This window comes from Ambystoma mexicanum, chromosome 13, assembly GCF_040938575.1.
Source record: "Ambystoma mexicanum isolate Mex_15411 chromosome 13, UKY_AmexF1_1, whole genome shotgun sequence".
Classification (NCBI taxonomy): domain Eukaryota; kingdom Metazoa; phylum Chordata; class Amphibia; order Caudata; family Ambystomatidae; genus Ambystoma; species Ambystoma mexicanum.
Window position 1 is genome coordinate 140,288,247 of NC_090938.1, and position 25,315 is coordinate 140,313,561.

The window sequence follows — 25,315 nt, forward strand, 5'->3', positions numbered from 1 at the left end:
CACCAGGGGGAAAGATCGCTTATACTGGTCTTCCTGTGTGGGTGCGCGCCCAGAACTCTATGTCTTTACTACGTGGTTTTGGCAGACTTGGGTTACTTCCTTTCCAGGTACTGCCACAAAGAAAAAGATTTTGGTTATGTTTCAGTTCTTGGGTACTCGACCCTGCCCTAGTGGTCAGTGGCTTTACATTACCCCCAGCATGAGGGAGATTCCATCCAACTCTCTCTATCCTTGTGTGCGGATCCCAGACCCTTCTCTGGCAGCCAGTGGTATCTCTGTTCCCACTGGGACGAGAGATTATATCCCAGAGGCTATGCTTGGTTCACCACTCCACCCTGCCAGGTCTCCTGCTTTTCCCGCTACCTGCTTTCAAAATGGGATGTGTCACCGGCTCTTCAGGGTTCGTGGCTTTTCTTGCCTCTCTGATCCCTTTCTACTCCGACCAGCTTTCTCCAGAGGCTCCTCCAGCCGCGCTGCTTCAGCGTCTGCTGCTTCGCGTCAGCAGCATCTCACTCCCCACATGGGAACAGCACCTGTTTGGACCCGATGGTCCACCGCATAACAGGTGGGGGACTGATATTCATTCGGTGGTCCCAATAGGAGTCAGTCTCCTGCTGGCTCCTCTGCTACCTCGCGTCTGCAATGTCTCGCGTTCTCACATCCTTCGCCCGATTGGAACCTGCTGGATAGCTGACACAGACTCCTGACTTCCGCGGTAGAAGACACTGAGTCCCTTTTCAGTTTCCTAATTATAGGGCTTGTTCAGTCCTTGGTTAACATCAGACCTTATTGTTAGAGGCTCCGTGGTATTGCTCATGTCTCCTTTGAGACACTTCGTCTCACTACTTTTAGTTTTCTCAACTTTCCAGGTGCAGAGTTCATCAGAAGAAAACTAAACGTACAACACAATGCAAGGCCACTCAGATCCAGCAGCAACATCTGTTTGGAACCCAGATCATACAACAAGAGAAAACTCAGAGGATCCTCTTTTTCTCACCTTGACCCAAAAACTTGGAACAAACTACCAAAGAACATACAGAACACAAGAGATCACCTACAATTCAGGAAACTCCTCAAATCATGGCTCTTCACCCCATAACTAGACAGTATGCCCATAAGGACATACACAGAGGAACTAGGCCGAGAGAAGAGCCTACCCTGACTCCCCTAATCATCAACCCTTATTAAAATAAGTATATACAGACATGTAACTTATCCACTTATCTATTAAAAACAAACCTCACCAATAACAAGAAGACCTACAGATCAATCGGAAGGGAGAGCAAGGTATTACCCAGCAATGGCACCTGGCAACTCTTTTGGGTACAGGCAGCAATGGACCATAAACAGTAATACATAGGAAAGAAAAGGGATAGATAATATATCTCCACTACCTAAGCAGGATTATGCCCCACCCCCGGGTGTACCAAGCTCAATAACTTAGCTGGAGGCCAACCTCATCCCCCGGCCCTGGTACTAGACAGTCAGGAAAGGGAAGAGAAGTTATACCACCCAATGGACTACCGACAGAAAATAGATAGAAAGAAGCTGGTTAATGATAATAAAACAACACTATTGATCTAGGGGCAATGCTCACCGAACCAGGGGTACTATGCCAATTAATCTGCTAATCCAGACACAGTATCACCATAAAAACTAGACAATCAAGTAAACATAGAGAGAGAATATACCAACCCAATATGACTACCTGATACATAAACTAAACTACAGGGTTTATGAGACATACAACCCACTAATCAAAACCTCTAATTTCTGCGTACTTAATGCACACAAAACCCACAAAACCACCTGTCTCACAGCAAATCGCACCGACTTCACCACACTGCAACAACAAACAACCAACACATAGATCGCAACAACAGCACGCGAGGACTGCTTCGATCCTACTTGCACACCCAAGCTCAATGCACAGTGAAAACCGAAAGGAAGCTGCCAATAGTAAACCATCTCTCACTTTCCCACGCCCTCTTCACCCACTAACCCACCCCATCCACCTTTTGTTTACATATCCGCCCGAGTGCCTGGAGACCAACTCTGTTGGTGATGGTGCGCTATACAAATACCTTTAACATTAACATTAACATTCCAGGCAATGCAGTAATACCTGGGTCTACTATTATTAGGTGTTGAGTCTTCAGGTTGGCAGAGGTACATGGACGTGTTAGGTAAGGTGCTGGGGTCTACATAGTAGGGAGGTGTGTAAGGTGTTGGGTGAAGAGTGTTGTACCGCGTTCTCCCTAGATGGTCATCTTTGTCCCTAGAGGTGGAGTCTCTCCCCATGAGATCCTCCTGCTGAGTACCACCCCCAGGGGGACTATCGGGTAGCAGCCTCATCTCCTTGGCCTCGTGGAAAGGGGTGCCCCTTGGGGAGAAGTGATGATATCTAAGGATTTGTCACATACCTTTCCCCTTATGGTGGTGGCTTCCACATCTGAACTTTTCTGGCATTGCCCAGCAGGGCTATTACCATGGAAACCCTCTTCTTCCCAGGTATCTATAGGGGAGTAGGTGCATGCATTGTTAATGTCCCACATTAACTTACAAAACCATGGAAAGTCTGTGCCTATTATAGTTTCTTCAGGCAAGCCCGGTATTACTGCTGAATTCATGGTTTCCTTTCTTTCCCTAATGTGAATAGTGACCCGGATCCGGGGGTAGACTTCCTGACACCCATAAACACAGGTAATTCTGACGGGTCTTCCCTGTTGTAACTGATCGGTATAAACAAGGTCAGCTCTTACCACTGTCTGTTTACTCCCTGAATCTATTGGGGCTGAGACTGGAGTACCATTAACCCTAATAGATTTGTGTGTCCGAAAGGGAGTAGGCCGATAGAGGTAATTACTGGTTTATTCCGGATTGGTCTCATCAGGCACTCTTAGTTCTTCCCACTCTTCTCCTCCCATTCACACTACCTCCGCAGGCTCCTTCTTTTGGTTTTTGGGGCAAATTCTGGCTATTTGTCCCCTTCCGCCACAGTAGAAATAAATGGTAGTTAGGGTTGTGGGTCCTGTCCTCTCTTCAGTGTTAGTGGGGGGGGGATTCTCTAAGGGGCATCAATCTTTTCTCCTCCCTCTTTTCTGGTTCTCGGTTTCCAAATTTTAAAGGTTTAGCAGTTTTTTCAAAATGGGTTTTGGATTCTTTTGGAGAAATTGCCCTGGGATTAAATTTGGGATCTTTTCTTGTATCTTCCTTACCCTTTATGTGTTGACCTTATTTGGTTGGATGCTTCTAGATAGATCTTTGCGGTCTGAATAGTGCCATTAAGTGTAGGGTTAGTGAGTTGCAAGACTGCACGCTGTAAAAAGGGGGTAGCCTTGACTAGTTGTTCCAATGCCAAGGTTTCCATCACTTCGGCCGAGTTTATCTTGCCTAGCCATTGTGACAAGGTGTTTTGAATGCAACCTCCTAACCCGAGTTGTGTTTCATTTGAGTCGAATTTCATCTCGCAAAATTGTTGCAGATAAAAACTATCAGTTTGGCCTACCCTATGTAGCAAGCCCCGCTTATTGTCTTCAAAAGAAGTGGTCCCAAGGGGGTTAAGGGTTTGGTAGGAGTCTTGTAACTCTCTGCGTAACAAAGTGTGCTCGGTCACCGGCTTTGATTTACTTGTTCCAATAGAACTACATAGCTAATCTCTCAAAATTCAGGAAAAGAAATCTGAGATCCTCTGTCTCTCTTGGTAAGTCTGTAGAATACCATTTGGGAGTATGGGTCTCTGTTGGCCAAGCAACATTTTTTGTAGACCCTTTTGATGTCTTTGGTCAGAGGTTCACTTGACAAGTCTGCATAGAGCGAATGAAACAAACTCCTGAAACACTAACAGGGTCACAATTCAAACCTAGATGAGGCACTGACACTATCCTAACACAGATTTATGAATAACTGCTTTATTCTAGTGGCACAGAAAATGCCAGCCCATTGATTCTCTTCATCCCTCTGACTACTTTGAATGGTATTCTTTACAATAACTTAAATCAACCTTTGGTATTGAGGGTTCATCACTCGACTGGTTATCACCTTTCCTCAGCAGCCAATCCACCTGACGAAACTGTCTTCCTTTTGTCATCAGTCACTAAAATAACCGGTGTATTTGTAGAGAACACATTCATCCTCATTGGGGTATTGTGGCACTCTAGACAGATATGAGATGTTCAGATATGAGATGTGTTACTGTTGCCTAACTCAATAATACTGATTTGATCAACCTCAGAAAGATGAAGGGCTGAATGGACTTGGCAGCATTCAGACCTGTGAACATGAGGTCAAACACAGATGGTTATAGAGGATGTGTTAGTCCACTGAACCACAGATCCACTGCTCAGTACTGCAAGTCTGCACTACCATCCATACACTTGCCTACATCATTGATAATTAGCAATGTATGCTGAAGATACCCACCAATAACTTTAAAAATACAGAAGGTGTTTGGGGAAGCCATTGTGTAACAAACTGCATCCTTTACATTTACAGCTGTATAAAAATGGCTCTGCCTCAATACTATAAAAAGTAAAGCCTATTCCTGGCTTAGGAGTTGACAATCACGCTGCCGTTTTCATGACCTTCCACCGAGGTTACCCGCTAACTCAGGCACACATGTCATAAACCACAGGTCTGCAGCCCTAGCCAGTATAGTCAATGATGAGCAATCAGGGGAGTCATAGTGAAAAACATTTGGAGAGACACATGTTGCAGACCTCTGTAACTGTGGGGTGAACTTAAAAACTGCTCTCTCTTTCAAACCTCAAATCAATGTGGTCACCAAAGAAGCCTTTAACCACCTTTTTTATTGAGACCAATCCTACCTCTTTTTTACCGTACGCGATTAGCTAACCATCGAAGTAGTAATGTGCATACTCACCTACTGCAATAGTATCTACATCGGACTGTCAGAAAAATCATGGGTAAAGTGAGGTGAAGCAGTTTGAGTAAGTACGCTTCTGGAAGAAGCAAGTAAGAGAAGGATGAGAAATGTCATTTTGGGGAAACTTTAACTTTGAAAACCTTAAATGTGATATAGATGGGCAAGCTCAATTTTGGAAGAAACAAAGTAGGGTTAGTCAGGAAAATATTTGGAAGACGTGAGAAGAGGGTTACGAAGGTTTCTTGAAACATTCTTTATATTAGAAGGGGGTAAGACAGAATGAAATTATACATTTTTTTAGAGCGTTCTGCAAGCCAGGCCCTTTTGCAAAATAAAATTGCATTGTAGTAGATTCACAGGTGAGTGAATAACATGCACGTGGGAAATCATAGGGACGCAGAAAAAGCAGCACAACTATAGGGGGAGTCGACAAACAGAGGATAACAGTTACTGTGAAGGGGGTGGGATAAAATGTAATATCGTAGGAAGGATACACCACGCAGCAGGCCGAATTATTTTTCTAGGAAAAGGGGAAATCAGAAACTAAGAATAAAATGGCTTTTGCGCCAAAGCATTGTAAGGAGGATGAAGTACACAAAGGTCCAAATTCTCAAAGATCTTTAAGCGCAAATTATGAGATGTGCATCTCATCATTCGCACACAAAAAGATGCACCCAATCCTTAAAGGGAATTTGAAGGTTGGGCGATACATGCCCAGCCTCTAACATTAAAGATTGCACTCACCTCCTTCATCAATGTTAGATTTACAACTAACCATGTCCCCACCAGCCTGAAAGAAGCATGGGTCCTCCCATTACTGAAAAACCCACTCTAGACCCAGACGTCCCTATCAACTGTCACCCAATCACCACTGTTCCATTTCTTCTGGAGATACTCTATTAGGCAGCCTACCTCCATATGCAATAATTCCATGAAGCCAACAACATTTTAGGCTTATGCCAATCAGGCTTCAGAGGTTCCATGTGTTAATATCCCCGCAAAAATATTTCCATACAAGAAGGGCGCTGTATTTTTTAGGTGATATTAAACCATTGAACCTGCGGGGGACACCCCTGCAACCGCCGCTCTCATTTACTCCAAAAATTATCTGCACTAATAATATCGCCTACACACGTTCCCGACACCCATATATATTGCAATATATCCGATCTGGTCATGGAACCGAATCGGCCCTACTTGATCTGAAAAATCAGTTAGATGATACCATGGAGTCAGGCAAGGTGGCAGTTATGCTGCTGCTCGACTTGTCAGCCGGCTTCGACCTGGTGGATCACCATATCCAGTGTCAACACCTATCTTCAGCAGCCAACTTCTTACCGGACGCCATTGATTGGATCTCCTCTTTCTTGTCTGACAGCCCTATGCGTGTGTTCGCAGACAACATTGCTGCCCCTTGCCCCTGTCACTGTGGTGTTGCACAAGGTTCTTGCGTACCCCCCCACACTGTATAACATATTCACTAAACCACTTTTCGATCAGCTGGACGAGCGTGGTGTGTCTTACACAAACTATGCGGGTGACACGCAGATCCTCATTCCCTTCACCGGCAGCTATGCTGCTGACTCTATCATGCTGCAAACAGTATACCTATCCATTCATGCATGGATGGTTTCTCACCGGCTATGTCTGAACAACGAACATTCCCAAATTCTCCTCATCGGCTCTCAAATGGCCCTCAACAAACTTGACAAAACATACAATACTTTCACCATTGAAGGGATCCCTATCCCAATATCAAGCAATGTAAAAACTCTAAGGGCCTCATTACGACCCTGGCGCTAAGTGACAAACGATGGCGGTAAATGCTTACCGCCATCGTTTTCCGCCAGGTCCGATCATGACTCCTGACCGTAAACTACGATGCCAATAGCGGCATCGTAGTTAACGCTGCCGCTAACTGCGCTAAGGGTGCGCGCACGCGACCGCCCACACCGTACTTAGCGCCATGGCGGAAAGGCACGCAAATGCCGACCCAAGCGGACATGCACCTAACGCCATCACCGAGGCCGCAAAGTACCTTACCGCCATGGTGCAAATAACGCCATCGCGAACCAACCGTAAAGGGCCAATTCAAGTGTATGCAGCTGCCACAGGTGCACAGAAACAGCACAGGTGAAGGCAATACAGACTCAGGGGAGTACAAAAAGAGCACACCCCACCCCTACCCACACCCAGTCACACTCCACAATGATGCCAATACGACTAGCAATGTTGGGGCTGGAGGACCTGATAGCAATGCATGTGCTACTACAACAGCAACAACAACAACAACAACAGGCAGCACAGAGGAGACGCAGGAGGAGAAGGAGGGCAAGGCAGGCCCAGCAAGCCCCACCAGCACAGCCAGTGCCACCACGCAGGCAGCCCCCAAACCCACGCATCAGAGCCAATCCAAACAACCTCACTGCTGAGCAGATCCACACCCTGTACCGTTTGGACCGGGACACCATCACCGCCATCGTAGACATGATACACGATGACATCGTCAGCATGATAGAAAGTCCAACCGCCATCCCCCCCCTACTGAAGGTAGTGGCTGTACTCCACTTCCTGGCCACAGGCACCTACCAGCACACAGTGGGGCACCTGCATGGCATTTCACAACCATTATTCTCACGAACACTCATCCAAGTGCTCGATGCCCTCCTCAAGCACACAGACGACCACATCTCATTACCACGGACTGCCCAGGAGATTGCAAACACCAAAGTCGGTTTCCATGCACTAGCCAGCATACCCGGTTGCATTGGTGCCATCGACTGCACCCATGTGGAATTGGTGGTTCCACGTGCCATGGAGGTACCGTACCGCAACCGGAAACAGTTCCACTCTATCAACGTGCAAATGGTCTGTGACTCCAACAAGATCATCACACATTGTTGTGCCCGATTCCCCGGATCAACCCATGATTCCATGATCCTGAGGAACTCCACAATACCACGCTACATGGAGCGACATGCAGGCCCAAGATCCTGGCTACTCGGTGAGTGCTATGTCATGGAAGTGGGCATGGGAATGACGTACCAGTGCATACTCCACCTGGCAGAAAGGGGGGGGGGGATGCATACTCCACCTGGCAGAAAGGGGGGGGGGATGCATACTCCACCTGGCAGAAAGGGGGGGGGGATGCATACTCCACCTGGCAGAAAGGGGGGGGGGGTGCATACTCCACCTGGCAGAAAGGGGGGGGGGATGATGCATACTCCACTGGCCTGTGAGTAACACAGAGAACGGATACAGAGGAAGGGCACTCACAATGCACAAAACCCCTCTGCATACATAGGGTGATGGCATGCAAAACAGGCCATGGCAGCAATGAGCATATACTGGTTGCATAGTGTGAATCAATTAGTGCATGTAGAAGTGAGCCAAGGTAACAGTTCCATGCCAGCCATGGTGGAACATCATGTTCCTGATCAGACAACATGACTGACACATACATTCTCGCCTACATACAGGTGATGCAGCCTACCCCCTGAAGAGGTGGCTCCTCACGCCAGTCCGGAACCCGCAGAACCAGCACGAGGAGGACTTCAACTGTGCACATACACGTACTCGTGTGGTCATAGAGCAGACATTCGGCCTCCTGAAGGCACGGTTCCGAAGCCTCAGCAGGTCTGGTGGGGCACTCCTGTATGGCCATGAGAAGGTGGCAAAGATCGTCATGGCATGTGTCATGCTGCACAATATGTGCGTCAGACGGAATGTGCCCCTGCCCCCTGACGCAGAACTGCAACCACCTGACGATGAGGATGAGGATGAGGAGGGTGCAGATGGGGCGCCACCACATGGAGGAGGCGATGTACAGGAGGGGCGTGCCATGCGCCAAAGTATCATCAACCACTGCTTCTAGCACACACGGCTGGTGTTCATCGCATGGAGACTGCACTTGGGGCACTGTGTGTCTCTGGGGCATGCACACTGTGGACTGTACACCAATAAAGCACACATACGCAATGAAAATGTCCACACATTTCCTTTTTGTGAAAGAAAAAAGTGTATTGGAACCATGAACTGTCGTGTCACACCCCCTCCCACCTCCCCCCTGCACACCCCAACACACCCCCTCCCACCTCCCCCCTCCCCCCTGCACACCCCAACACACCCCCTCCCCCCTCCCCCCTGCACACCCCAACACACCCCCTCCCACCTCCCCCCTGCACACCCCAACACACCCCCTCCCCCCTCCCCCCTGCACACCCCAAAACACCCCCTCCCACCTCCCCCCTGCACACCCCAACACACCCCCTCCCACCTCCCCCCTGCACACCCCAACACACCCCAAGTAGCTGTCAACAGATGCCTGTGACAGTGTCCACAGGCCGTCACAAGCCCCCTCTCCCGGCACCCGGGGCACCCCTGGCTGTGGAGCGCAGGTTGCGTCCGGAACGGCGCACGGGGCTGCTCTGCGCAGAACTGGCAGTGGAGGATGTCCCTGGCTGCTCCTGTGCATGCACGTCCTGTCGTGTGTGGGTGAGGCCAATGACCGCACGACGCAAGGCCGCAAGTTCTGCACAGATGTCCCTGGACATGGCCTGCATGGCATCCCTCAGGGTGGCAGTGCTCTGCGCCACTTCCGCCCTTAGTGTCTCCGTGGCCTGTTCAATGCTAATCCTAGCCCCCACACATTCCGCTGCATGCTCATCCAGCATTGCGGACAGTTGATGCTGCCGTTGAGTGATGTCCTCGAGGGACGGCTGGCCGTGCTGGCCCATGGCCAGTGCAGGTGGAGTGATGGAGGGGCTGGTCCCCTCCTGTGGAGTGTGGACAGGGCATGGGGTGGAAGGCCACTCCTCTGCCTCAGTGTGCCCCTGTGTGTCGCCCACATGGGGGCTGGCGTCTGAGAAACAGGGGGAATGTAGTTGGTCAGTGGGGCTTCTGACCTCCTGCTCCATGTCCGAGTCAGAACATGCAGCTGTTGCAGCTGTCTCCCCGATGTTGCTGCTGGCCGCTGACCCCCTGCCTTCTGTGGCAGGCAATGTCGGTGGAGGTGGAGCAGCAGCTGCTGGCCTGCTGCCAACAGGGGTGCTTGCCGGTGGGACCTCGGGTATGCCTGCAGTGGGACCTGCTTGTCGTGGGGTCTGCCTCACTGCAGCTGAGGTTGAGGGTGCAGGGAGGTTGTTGGTGGACTTCGCCCTCTTCGGCGCAGGGGTCTCCTGGTCCTCTGGGTGTGATTCTGTGCCTGTGGTGGAGCAAAGGTGGGAGGGCGTTATTGATGGGTATACGGACTTTTGGATGACAATGGTTGACATTATTTTGGCCAGTGGATGAGGCAGATTTCAGGCAGTGCCATGCAGGTTGTCTCCTTTTGGTGTGGCATGTGGATGCAGGTATGCGGGTGCCAGCAGTGTATGCAGGGTGGTGCTCGCATGTGGCTATGGGCAGTATTGATTTGTGTTGCATTTACACTCTAGGGCAACCTTGTGCTACACATGATTGGACTGCTGTGACTATGGCATGTCTTGTATGAGGCACCTACCTTCATCGCCTGATGTCGGGGCTCCCCTTTCCATCCCTCCAACGCCTTCGATGGATTCCATGCCGATGGTGGCAGCACAGATCTCCTCCCACGGTTGGAGTTTCAGGGGGGATTCTGACCCTCCACCGGTTCCCTGGGCAAGGTTGCGGTTTGCCGAGATGACGGCTCTGACCCGTATGCGCAGGTCATCCCAGCGTTTCCGGCACTGCTGTGGGGTGCGGGGTACGGTCCCCACCGCGCTGACGCGCTCAGCCACCAGGGCCCAGATGGCCTTCTTCTTCCCGATTGCTGTCCGGCTCATTTCAGGGGAGAAAACAACACCTGCGTTGTCCTGCAGGGTCTCCGCTAGCATGCAGAGTTCCTCCCGGCTGAATCGCTCCTGGCGCAGGCGGTCACAGGCCTTTTTCACGCATTTCGGCATTTTCGGGAACTTGGGTGGGTGGGTGTTTTGTCGGGACAGGTGTCAGGGTTGGGTCTGGTGTTGTTTGGTAGGATGGCGATGGATTGTGTTTTTAAAGATGGCCGACGGGCTGCTTCCCGTTCCGGCGCGATGACGCTATTTCCGGTTTGGCCTTTTACGGCCACCGTAAATTACGGTGGCCGTAAATTACGCTGGCCGTAAATTACGGTGGCCGCTACTTACGCTGGCGGATGGGCACCTTGCTCGCTTAGCGATGGCGGTAGGGGCCTTTTCCGCCATGGCGTTATTTGCATTACCGCCATGGCGTAATGCTCGTGCGCGATGGGTCGTGATGTGGCGCTCTTTACGCCATCGTCCCACGGCGTAAACGCTCATTACGCCATGGCGTTAATGACGGGCGCTTACCGCCAGGGTCGTAATGAGGCCCTAAGAGTCTATCTTGATGCCACCTGTCACTAACACAGCAGGTAAATGCCATTGCTTCCTTAGCAGCCTACACAACAAAATTAATCAATGCCAGCAGACCTTTTCTCTCACCGGACAGCTGCCTTCACATCGCCAGACCACTCATAGGCTCAAGGCTTGATTACTGTAACGCCCTATTTGCAGGAACATCCACTTGGAACATAAATAAGCAACAGGTCATACAAAACAATGCTCTCAGAACGGAACTGAACATTCCCAAGAAAGAGCACATATCCGCTGCCAGGAAACAGGCCCACTGGCTCTCTATACATGAGGGCATCATGTTCCAAAAGCTTGCCATCACACACAAATGCTTGTCCAGCAAGGCCCCTGCTTACCTGTCACATACATTTTTAAAAAATGCAATCCACAAGACCTCCCCGATCGGCCAACACTTTCAAGCTCAAAACCCCTTGATACAACCGGGAAAGATCAGCTGGCTCCAACTTCCTGTTATCGCATTCAAATACTGGAACGTTTTGCAACCTGCTCTCAGAGCTGACCAATTCTATTGGTCATTCAGAAAACACCTCAAGACCCTACTCTTCGCACATGGTCCTCTTCCACACAAAAAACATTCCTACCGCCAACCTTGAGAATCTGCTGCACCATTGACTTAGGTAACCCTGCAACTATGTAATTTATGTAACAGCGCCGTGATACACAAGGGTTTGGTGCACTTTATAAATGCGAAAATAAAGAAAGTCAAATGCTGTCTTTTGAACAAATCAGAAGACATCTCTATGCATTTTAAAGCTCACATCATATTAAAAAACACGATTTGCTAGTAAATGCACAGTTGTTTGGAAAGGGCACAGGGGGTGCTCATTGCCATGGTCATCATTCCTGACACTCTGAGGTGTTTTTAAAAAAAAGCCGAACATCAGGGGTATGTGAGGGGTCAGAAACGTGAGGCAAACAACTTTGTGAAAGGTTTTTCTTAAAATATGCCATTTTATTAACTTTTAAGGTTGGATAAACGCCTCACTATTCCTACACTGACAAGGATTTTCCCGCTTGAAATAAACTATAGGAAACACTCGAGCAAAAGGTGTCTGTCCCTCACACTTGTATATACGCCAACTCAATAAGGTAATATATGGCAGTTCAAAAGCAACAATATAAAAATTAAATTCACATCATGACAATTGTGTCTCCTTATAATCTGGGCCGAATTCCCCGAACCCAGATTAAAGCAGGATTTTATTTAACTGTTCCAAAAGGACAAGGACATCCTGTCTCATAACAAAAAGTTCCACTTCGTTTCTTTTTCCTTTTGATAACACAAAGCGGAGTCCGGCAGAGTCTGAGGAGGTGTTGGAGGTGTTTTGCTGCAGTGTTTCTTCGCTGTTTACCCTGCTGGGTGTGACTTTCACTTTCAACAAAACCCGCCTGTCCCTGCAGAGCGGGCGCAGAGTCCGACAGAGTCTGAGGAAGTCCGCGTAAATCCTGCACTCTTTTCATCAGTACAAAGGTACGGCGTCGGCCGTGCCATGTGCGCGCGTGGGTCTCTGTGAGAAAGACCACCTACTATGCATCTAAAGACGCGAGCACAGCGGAGACTGCATTCGGCCATGGAACTTTCTCCCACGGAAGCGCCTCCAGAGACTGCAAACCAAATAAGTCCTCCTGAATTAAGGGGTACTGGTGAGGGCGTGGCCAAGTCAACAGCATTGTTTTCACCTTCCCCTCCAAACTTAAACTCTTTAATCTCACCCAATGAAGCGACTTTGTTGCCCTCTTGTCGCAGGAACGCTAAGACTAATACGCAACAAAACAGGCAACTGCACGGTGTCACGCAACAATTTGGACTATCTAGTGACGCTAGATTTGACTTCCAGGCACGAAGCCCCGGCCACGACATGCCGCTTCTTGGCAGCGGCTGTCACTTGTTAACTGAATGTTCTCCTTTATGCCTGACCATAATTCCTTAACTACGGGTATTGGCCTGGCAGTCTTGCCACGCAGGTCATCTATTTGAACACAAACTCCAGTTCCCCAGTGCAAACAGCCCTGTTGGAACCGGACCAGCCAGTCTTGGAATTTGTATCCCGTTCTCCCCTTGTGTCAAAAACCGATGAAATAATTTTAGCAGACGTGAGACAGTGACAGTACAAGTATTACAGCGCTGCAAAAACCATAACTGACTGTATGGACGCTTCCACATTAGACAAAGCAGATACTGATGAAACAGAAGATGTAGATAACGTCTTTGTACAATTCCCGGACACAACGGCGGTTCTAAATCCACAAACTTGTGAACAACAGAAAAATCGAATTGACTTTCAAGATCGTCACCTCACAGAAAATAGACGAAATTCTCTGGATGTTGTGAACAAACTACTGCTTGATCTAACACGTCTTAATAAAGACAGACTTTTGAAAGGAAAAGAACCAGAAGCACAGGCCTCTGTAAAGTCAAACTCACAAGATCACTTGGTACAACTGGTACATGACACTGAACAATCATTTACTCAAGGACTTCTCGAGCCCCTGATAACAAGATTGGCCGGCACAGTTCAACGCAGAAGAATTGAGGTGAGTAGCTCTCCTGGCCTCAGATGTTCTCAGAGAAAAAAAAAGAAATGGGGCAATCAGGAAAAAAAGTGTAAATCCAGAAACGATCAGGCATCTTCCTATACTGAGTCTGGGGAGTTACGGAACGGGCTTCCAGGCAGTCCCGTGTCTTTGTCTTCTGACTGCTCCTAAGTTGACTTATCTCTAATGGAGCGACCATTTCCAAAAATTAGGAAACCAAGAATTTGTCAGCGTCAATGGTTCTCGCGAATTTGCTAACAACAGGGTCCCTACAAGTCATGTCAACTGGGCTAGAGAACTCCAGTCGACCATAATGTCATCTATGGTGCTAACAATGGCACCGTTCACTAAACTTTATGAACATCTCAATGAGTCTATCAAGGACCTCTCTACTTTGGTGGCCGTACTTAACACGAAGTTCTTTGACCTTGACAACAACAGTAGCTACATCAGAGAGGTCCAGCTTATGCTAAATAACAAGGTTGAGTCAACATTAAACATAATTACTGAGCAAACAAAAAAATAACAACTTAGAAAATAAATTAGTGGCAGAAGTGGCAAAAGAGGCGCTGAGTCTCTTTAAGAAAAAAAGCCCAGGAATTCCTCAAGAAACACCCTTGACAAGTGTTGGCTGCCAATACGACTTCCTGCCCAGCGAACTAACTGACAATGGTAAGAAAAGCAGAGAAGTCAGAATCACGGAATTAAGCATGCCGATAAACATTGACTCTGAATCTAGTACTGCACCAAGTTTGGAGCCGTCTTAGAAGCTCCACGGCGGTGCAGTCAAATGTGACATCTACAGAAGTAAGCAAACCCTGAACGCCATTTTGCAGCCTGAACCAGTTGATGCCACACCATCTCTAAATTGCTCTGAGGTCGCTACTCTGCAAAAAAACGTTGAAGTTACGTTACCCACTATTTTTACCGAGGTGTTACTGTGTACGCTTTCATCTGACAATCTAGCACTCTTAAATCCACAAATTGCTTCAACTTCTGCTTCTACGTCCCTGAGTTTGATAGAGAGGCCAAAAACTGATCCCAGTTTGTCAGGCCTGAACTCTGAAGGTGGAATCAAACAGCTTGAAATGTTTGATATATTTAAGGGTGCACCAAGAATATCCAATTTGGAAAGTTCAAAACCTCCTCAAAATGGCTTTATGACGAAAAAAACAAAAAATCAATCATTGAAAAAAATGAGGCGAGGGAACAGCTCAAAAAAATGTCCACGAAACTTAAAAACCGTCAACTTACTGTGTACACTAATAATGTGCAGGAAAAACTGACCAACTAAAGAAAAAGCCTACTGCATGATGCAACGTCACCAAAGGCCTCACCTGTGGAAAAGATTAACATTGATGAAGAGTCAGTAGATTTGACTAATATGTCCACCTACGAAGATGAGGACAAAGATGTACCGTCAGCGTCAATGGCCTTGGAAGAAACGACCAAGGTATCTGTCGCCGAGGTTACACCTAAACTGGTTACAGTTGAAGCTCTAAGCGCACAAAATGCTCAAGACGAACAAAACTGTCAAAGACTATGCACACTAACACAAGCAATGCAAGCTACTATTAGTGCTAATGAATGTGCCACTACTGCGTTTTCAACTCTGGAGGAGAAACGAAAGAAGTTGGCTGCGCTGGATGACACAAAAATCCCCAACACTAATACAGTGCCTAAAATACCCGATTCACACTACAACCTTAAGGATGTTCAAAAACTGGAGCACAGGCACCAAGCGCCTTTAAACAGACAAACACGTGGGCATAAATTTGAATTTTTCACCTCATCAGCCATAAACAGTAACAAATTACAGAACACTGCAAAAAAAGATGAGGCCGCTCATGAACTGACATTAGAACGCATAGACAACTCTGACGACTTAATTCTAAATCGCCGGAATGTGTTACGGCTCTTCTATCTTGTTCCTAGTCTGAGGGCCATCGCATCAGATGACCTAAAAACTGTGGAATTATTCGATGAAATCAGAAATGATAAAGTGAATCTGCATGTTCAGTCTACAATCATACGTGATGTCTTTCTAGAAGCAGGCACAACCTTACTGTCTCTTGGGTTTGACATCTATAGGGGTGTGGACGTGCACCCAGAAGTTGGAGCCAATGTCAAGCAAGCAGAAGACAAAGTTGTTAAAAAATGTTTTGCATGTGAAGTGAATAGGAACAGGCTCAACTCAAACGTTGAGCCAAAGCAACCCCTAATATCTGCGCAGGTGGACGAAAGATGTAACATTAAGGATGGAGAACAACTAAAGATCACCATAGAGGGCCCTATGGTACAAGATCGCCATACTGAAAAACTCGTTGGATGCTCAAATAAAAATAATTACTGGGATTGGATTGTGTCAGCCCTAAATACCAGATCCACGAAATAATGCCAAGAAATGGCTGACTGGACCTCACTTCATCTAGGCTCATGGAACACAAGAGGGTTTACTCACCTGTTTCAAACACCCTGGCTCCATCACCTTGACCTGGTCTGTTTGCAGGAAATATGGCTAAGTGAGTGCCTTATCTTGCAAGATTTCGAAGTAGCCTTAAATCCTGCAATAAAACCGCTTAAAGGAAGACCGATGGCTGGACTGCTGATGGTTGTGAGGCAATTCTCAGGTCTGAGGATTGTAGAATCAAACATCATTTCACCATTCATACAAGTTGCCAGGGTGAGTAGGCATCAGAACGGCACGAGTGACCTTGAGACCTTGAATATTGTCAATCTATACTGGAACCACTCTGCTGCAGGCACTACGCCTTTTATCGACCAGGTCACCACAACTGTTGATGCACTGCTGGAAGACTGTGATTCAGCTGATCGAATAATTTGTGGTGATCTTAATATTGACTGTGTGAATTCCGGGTGAGGGAAGATTGACAAAAAAGGGGGATCCGTCGCACGCGAACAGGTTTCTCTCAAATGGGGTCAAGAAATGGACTCCAGAAAAATATCTATGCTAAACGGCAACCTGGCAGGCGACATTCCAGCTAAAACAATATGGAGACGAGCAGATCAATGCTCAACAATCAACTATATTTTCGTTTCGGAATCTGTCCATATAAGAGCCTCTCGGCTCGAAGTTATAACAATGGATCACAGTGACCACGAACTGGTGAAACTGACGTTTAATGTCTAGTGCCTGCCATAACAAGTCATGTGGCCATATCCAGTTCGTTTTGGCTCAAGCAGAATACGACTGGAGCTCAAGGAGGAGGAAGTCAACACTATTGTCACCAATCTCAATCTAGAGAACGGCGGGATTGAATATCAACACTTATTAATTCAGTTTAAAGAGCTTAAACAGGGCCTTAAAGAAGCAAAAGTTTTTTCACAAACACAAATTCGACCTGAAAGTACCACAACGGAAAAGATCAATGCAACGCGAGATAAGAAATATTTCAAGGTCACACATTAAACTCTTTCTCGCAAAGAAAAAAGATGCCAAACAGAAATTCAAGAATTGGAGTAAGGCTCATAATGCAGAGCTACTACAGAATGATTCTGATTAGATGATGGCCAAGATGGCAAACAGAAATTCATCCGACTACCGGAGACTCATCAACGACAAATTTGCACAACAAAATGCGTTACAGGCGACACAGATCTCGGAAGCAACTTGGGTCGAATTCTATACGGAAATGTTTAGTAACAATGAGAGCACTAACGACCTATGTTTTCCGAAACTCGCTTCCTGGGACCTGGTGTTCGATTGTGACGACATACTAAACACAATAAATAAAGCACGTGCCTCACGAGCCCCAGGTCCTGACGGACTTACTAACTATACTATCAAGCGTAATCATGAAGCATGGGCAGACTTCTACATGACCCTTTTTGGGAGAATAACAGCTCAACGTATCACCCCTACATCATGGAAAAGTGCCATAATCGTTCCCATCTTCAAAAAGGGGAATCTGGAGGACCCGAAAGACTACAGACCCATTGCCCTTCTCGACATCCTAGGTAAGATCAATGCGACTCAACTACAACGTAAACTGCTACAATGGCCCATTGAAACAAACCACATTGATCCTGGACAAGCTGGATTTGTGAAGGGTGTCGGTGTCTCAATCTCCTCTTACTGAATTTAATTAAGATGGAAGCGATAAGAACGAACACCAAAGTCTATGTGGCTCTTACAGACTTCTCCCATGCTTTCGATAGCATAGATCGTGGAATACTGTGGAAAAAACGAACCACCTGGCGTTGTGCATCAAGCCTCATCAATGCAATTAAGGAACATCACACCAATACTAACATCAAAATCAGACTGGATCGTATTGGGACTCTATCAGCCCCAATAGAAACCTTTAAAGGTGTGAAGCAAGGCTGCCCGCTGGCAGCCATCATCTTTAACCTATTTCTATAAGACATAGGTGAGGTATTTAAGGAGGTTTCCACATTCCCACCAAAGATCAACGGATAGGAAAATAACGGTCTTCACATTAACAAACGGAAGTGTGAAGTAATGATTCTCCAAAACTTGTGACTGCTAAGAACAAGTCAAACAACTATGTTTGGCATCTTGAGAAAACAAGTCTAAAAACTACACATGACACCAGATACTTAGGCACGTGGCTAAATACCAACATAAACTATGATCCTTGGGCCCAATCAGTGAAAACCAACTGTCGACATTTGGTGTATCTGGTGTCATGTGTAGTTTTTAGACTTGTTTTCTCAAGATGCCATCATTAACAAACAATATGGAAAATTCTCCTTGAAGCCAATTATAGCCTTTTATCTTCAAAAAGCCGTGCCAGCCATGATCTTTGGTGCAGAAAGGTGCATTCGGATGTTCCCACGAATTATGGAGTACTCTGGAGAATATCTTCTGGGTCAGGGTTTTACAACTACCCAAAGGAACACTGACTGTGTGTATATGATATGAACTTGGTTTAACATCACTTCACGCCAGAGTCAACTGGAACTTATTATGTCTATTTAGAAAAACCATAACAACTTCTCCAGGGCTACAGTTCAAAATATTGCATAACCCAGGTAACAGTAAAGAGTACACCATGCTAGTCATGTGGAGCAACGTATGCCTTGAAGTCCTGAAGGATCATGACATCACTGTATCTATGCTATTGGATAATCCTGATCTGGCCAAAAGACAGTTTTGGAGATCGGATTGGTGTCAAACTTGTGAAATAAGAAGTAGATCCCAACTGCCGAAAGAGGTGCCCTGTGAAGCTAGAGCCCTTGGCGAACTGCAACCTTATTTATCGCAATTTCCTGATCAGAGATCAAGATCTTTATACATGCAGTTCAGATTAAACACTTTTCTGACTCAAGAACGCAGAGGAACTTTGACTCAAAACTGTGATGTAGACTTGAACTGTCGTTTCTGTGAATCTAGTGTTAAGACATTTAATCTTAATTTGCCCAAAGCTACGGAACTTGCGAACTCGGACCTTGGGACAAGTTACTTGCAAGTATCAAATTCGCAGTGCAGAGGACTGGTGGCAAAGCATGTTCACTGGGACAGCGCGCAAACTAATGTTTGCATTGGTACATTTTCTCAGAGAATTAAAAGATCGACTCACATTTGACGGCCCGGAGCAGGTGCACGACTTAGAGTGAAAACCACTGATGTAATTAAGAACTTAGATTGCAAGTAACTTTATGGGTGACATTGATGTTTAAAACCACGAAACGGTCATGTGATTGACGTTTAACTTTTTGTTATTTTGTTGCTACTTTTTAAAGGTTTATATAAACCAATAAAAAATAAAAAAATAACACAAAGTTCCAACTTGAATGGAGCCAACAGTTCAACAAAGCTTTCCTCTTTTCACTTGTAACCAAGATCTTGTGAAACAACTTCCTTTTATAAGCAAAGAATCAACACTTGCCTCAGTGGTATTAATTCCAAGATCTTGTGAAACAACTTCCTTTTATAAGCAAAGAATCAACACTTGCCTCAGTGGTATTAATTCTTCAGGATGATTCTGTATTGATCCATAAAAACACCTAAGTGATTCTTGAACTGCTTCTTCAAGAACTTTAAGCACTGCACAGTACTTCAGTGACTTTCACCTGCTCTACTCGCCTGACAGGCCTAGTACTACAAAGTTCTCTGTTCTGGTGTACTCTCAATGAGTTGATGTACTATTCTGCCAGAGCAGAAAAACTACTAACTGCAAGTACTTCTGTGGAAACGGTCAGCTTCTAACAATTTAGCAATATCTCTTGCTTCACTACATTAAGTTTAAGAATGTCTTCAAGGGAAAAAAGAACTGCAATGGTGCTGTTTATTACACATATGTGATTGACACATGCAATACAAGCTTTGCTTCACTCCTCCTGAATACCTTTCATCAGAAAGGCAGTATGGGTCTCTGTTGGCCAAGCAACAATTTTTGTAGACCCTTTTGATGTCTTTGGTCAGAGGTTCACTTGACAAGTCTGCATACAGCGAATGAAACAATCTTCTGAAACACTAACTAACACAATTCAAACTTAGATGAGGCACTGAAAGTATCCTAACACAGATTTATGAATAACTGCTTTATTCTAGTGGCACAGACAATGCCGGCCCATTGATTCTCTTCATCCCCTCTGACTACTTTGAATGGTATTCTTTACAATAACTAAAATCAACCTTTGGTATTGAGGGTTCATCACTCGACTGGTTATCACCTTTCCTCAGCAGCCAATCCACCTGATTAAACTGTCTTCCTTTTGTCATCAGCATGTCTGCAGCATATCAACATAGTCGATATGTAAATGCTGAAACGGACCACTCGGTCGAGGTTTTACTCCTCTAATCGTTCTCATTGTATTCCCAGCAGTACATTTTTGACACACGATGTAATTCACCATAAACAGTGCAACGTGTTCCAACAAATTAGGAATTAACCAGTCTTTTGCAATACTAGCAGCAAGACTTTCTCTAGTTACATGTGCAGGGTAATGCAGCTGTTCAAGCACAACTTCCAATAAAGTTACTGGCATCACTGACTTTCCAGGGCTGTCCTGTCGCCATAAAGCTTCTGTGGGGGATAACGAACACCCCCTTCACTTCCATAATTGTTGCTCTTCCTGTGGTGCACTTCCTTGAATCTCTATTAACTGGGCTATTGATAACTTGTTAAACCGCTCTTGTACTAACATTGTTGTAACAGAATTTTCTTTCAGTATCAAAACTCGAAATTTCGGGAGAATATGCAACCCTTTTGGCTTCTTCATCTCCAGCTTCGTTCCCACAAGAGATAAAATCTGTTCGCTTAGTATGTGCTGTGCATTTAACGACTGCTATGGCCACTGGGAGCTGTAGTGCCTTAATGAGCCTATCCAATAAGGATGCTTGCTGCATTGGAGAGCAATCTGCGTAGAGGTAGCCCCTCCTTTTCCAATGGGCAATCCTGCATGTACGGTTGACATCACGAGGCAGAGTCATTGTACAGCGTCACTTCCTGCCCTTCATGTTTCTCAAGTGCAACAATAAGCGCTATTAATTCTACTGCTTGCGCTGAAAAATGAGACGGTAGCCTGCTACTACTTCAAACTCTGCTGTGCCTGAATGTCTTTCCCCACTAATCTGATCAATTTTCGAAAAACCATCAGTAAATAGAATTTCCCCTCCCGCTAAAGCATTCTCCTTCACACAGGGTATATCATCATCAAATACAACATAATTAGCACAATCATGCACATGATCGCCTTCTTCTACTGGCTCAGCTATGAACATAGCAGGGTTCACTATTTTACATCTTATGATTTTAATTGCTGGGTTAGAAATCATTACCTCATAAGCTGATGCTCTTTGGGATGTCAATGTGCCCTTAGGTTTCTCTAGAATAGCAAATAGAGCATTCTCCATGAAGAGGGTCAAAGAGCCGCTTATGACAATACTTGTGGACTTCTCAATTGCGAATGCGGCAGCTGCCAAAGATTTTTTCACAAAGGGAAGTGTCCTCTCATAACTGGGTCTAAAATGCCAAAGGTTTGTACCCCAATGTGGTTCTTTGTGTAAGCACTGCTGTCATGAATGTCCCATTTGTGTGTGAAAACACATAACATTCCTTAGCATAATTGGGAATTCCTAAAACAGGGGCTGTGCAAATAGCTTTTTCAACTCTTCAAATCCTTCCTCCATTTCTTCAGTCCATTCTAGATTTGTTTTACTAACTTGTGCCTTTTTTAATGCTTGCAGAAGTGGTCTCATGTATGTGCTATAATTAAACACCCAGGCTTACATAGTTGCACAAACCCCAAAACTGTTGCATCTGTCTCACTGTGTTTGGTTTTGAGGTTTTCAAAATTGCCTAAGCTCTCTCAGGTGTCACTTTCTTTCCTTCATGCAAAATCAACTGACCTATGTATAACACCTCTTCTAGGCAGTATTGTAACTTCTCCTCCTTCTCTACCTTGTATCCCTTGTCTGCTAGAATAGTCATTAATCGGATTGAGTCCTGTCTGCACTCATCTTCTATGGCGCTGCAAATCAATATGTCATCTATGTACTGTATCACCGCATTTTTCAGATCAATGTTACCTAGATCCATCTGTAGGAAGGACTCTGTTAATGATCAATGGGGACTCACAGTGCCCTTGAGGCAGCCTAGTATGTTTTGGTCTGTTTTGGCAAAACGTAAATTACGTCATGTCTTGTGAAACCTTGTGCAACATGATCAAGAAAAACGCATTTTCCAAATCGATCACTGTGTAATATCGAGCTTCCACTGGGATACTACACAATATTGTCACCGGATTAGGAACTAAAGGAAACTCAGCATCTACAATCTGGTTTAGAGGTCTCATATCCTGGATAAATCTCCACGACCCCCCCTTTAGATTTCTTAATCGGATACACTGTGGTATTACACAGGATTCGGATGGCACCAGGATCCTCTGATCCATTAGTGTTGAAATAGTCTGAAATACGCCGTTATCAGCTTCTGGAGACATAGGGTACTGTTTTGCTTGAGGCAAAATCGCTTCAGACTTAAGCTTTATTTTAACCTCGTCTATCCCCTTCAATAAACCTACATCGTAAGGGCTTGTGGTCCATAAGGCACTCTGCACCTTTTCAAGATCCTTCTGAAAAAATGCTGGTTGTTGCCGCATTATCCCCATTTGCTGTGGGACCTCCCTTTTCTCTATCCTTATCCAGTATGTAATGCTCATGAAGAACACCACTTCTTCATCACTTCGGTCTTCCCCGAACATATCGTCATGAGTTATGTCAGTCAATCTGTACCCCTCCTCAAGGGCTATCACTGTTCATCATAGCCTACCCTCATCGTCTACTCCTTCGAGCATTGCCATTACTATGGCTGCTTCCAACTCTATGGGGATAGTCTGTGCACTCTCCTCATCCATAGAGAGTTGTTGTCTAAACAAAGAAATCATCAGGTATCCTCACAATCTTTCGTACAAGGCCCGGTAACCATGTCAACAAGATGCTTACTCCATATAGAAAAATCTCTGGATGTACTGGACCGCCACGCAGAGCTACTTGCGCTGTAAACGCCAGTATGACCTTTCCCACGCTTAAATAGTGTATTCCTGGATAGGAGCACACTATTCCTTGATAGGTAAATGAAATCGTCATGTCATGTTTCGTCATTATATCTCGTCCCAAAATATTAACCAGTGTCTTTCGTGAATATAAAAAAGGAACAGACATGTCACATTCTCCTATGGAGACTGGTCATTTATCAGTAAAAGGAACTCGATTCGTAGTTCCATAGAACCCTTGAGCATTCATGGCAATACCTGACATTGGATATTTTCCTTCTTGTATGCATGAACAAGTTGCTCCAGTGTCTACAAGAAAGGAAAAGGTTTTGCCTTCTATCGTCACATCGACCTTTGGTTCCTCTTGGGGTCTGGTATCACAGATAGTACACATCACAGATAGTACACATCAAGTCACCCTGTGAGCTTGTTATGCTCACCTGGCTCCCACAGAGGCGTCGATCGGAACTGGACAGCTGCGGTCTCCACCAATGTGACGCATAGGGCCGAGATGACGGACTGGACTGGCCCACCTAGCTTTGTTTGCTTGGCCCGTAGGAATATTCTTCTGCAAATGGAGAAAGGGAATTAACCACCCGTGGAGTTGAGCGTAAATCCCCCCCACCCCCGCTGTTCTCCCCACAGATCACCTTTGATGTCCTCTCATATAGTCTCACCTGATGGTTTGAAAAGATGAGCTTTCCATCCTGCATTTAGCGCAGGGGCGCGTTGATAACCAGTTGCTTCACTGGCTCGAAGGAATTGGTGAGTTCCAGAACAATATTGACTCCGAGATTCCCGGCAAGACGCCGTAAGTATAAAGTTCGTAAGAGTTCAAATGCCTGACTTTCACTCTTGTCCGATTCCTTGCAGGTTGCAGCTTGACCCTAATGAAGAGTTCCTCGTGGCAACTGGTAGTATTCTGGTAAGAATTTGTATTTTCCAACACAGTTCGATAAAATAATGTCAATATGTAACCTGTTGCTTTCTCCCTTATTCAGGCGCTGAGAGGAAGTATGAAGTCTCGGGGAATAATACCTCCGGCGGTAAAATCAGGTAAGTCTATTGTGGTGAGGAGGGTTCCCCTTGTTAGCCCTTTGTTTCACCTTGCTGTCCTTTTGTTTCCCCTTAGGGGCCGGGGTTCCGCGAAGATGCAGTGGAAGCTGCGCCGACCCGTGAAGAGGAATAGTACCCCCGGTGGTAAAATCAGGTAAGTCTATGGGGGGGTAACTAATATTCCTCTGTGTATTCCCTTGGCTCACCTTGCTGTTCTTGTCTTCTCCTTAGGTGCCGAGGTGCGGCGGGAACATGCAGGAGGATGCGGTGGAATGTGAAGATGCTGCGAAGGCCGGTGAGTTCAGCGCGGCGCTGCAGCAGGCGAGGCGACGCGCATAAATAGCTTCTTTCTTCCAGCTCGAAGGCGCGATGGATCGAAATTCAGGTAATGATCAAAGGTATTGCTCTTGTTCTAACCTTTTCCCCTTCTTTCTCCCTTTTCTAGGAGCTCCAAACTCGAGGCGGGCGTGGCAGAAGGCTGGATGGAGACTTGCAGGCACGGTGAGCGTTACGCTGCTGGTTGCAGAATAACGCGAAGCGTGTGCTGCTCTTCGGGCATGGTTTAAATAGCCTTCCAAAGTAGTCCCAGGTAAGTATTCCTCCCCAGCCCCGCTCGAGAAAAAAAATAGTCCCTACGTAAAGTAGTCCCTTCCAAGCCTCTTTTATCTTGGAGCTCTTGCAGCATGGTCTGCATCAGGTAAGTTTGCAGCATGGTCTACATCAGGTAAGTTTTAATCTATGAGCCTGGCACCTATGGCGCCAGGACTGACTCTCCATATGAGCCTGGTGCCATAGGTGCCAGGACTGGACCCAAATAGCCCCTAGCAGGGGTTGTTGGGCTTGCTTGGGATAACTTGATGCCTGCTTCCGGGGTTCCTTGGTCTGGGTCCCCGGGAGTAGGCATCATGACAGAGCTGTCCTATTGTGGATTCAAGCATATCCCTGTCCTTGTAAAAGGATTTCCTCC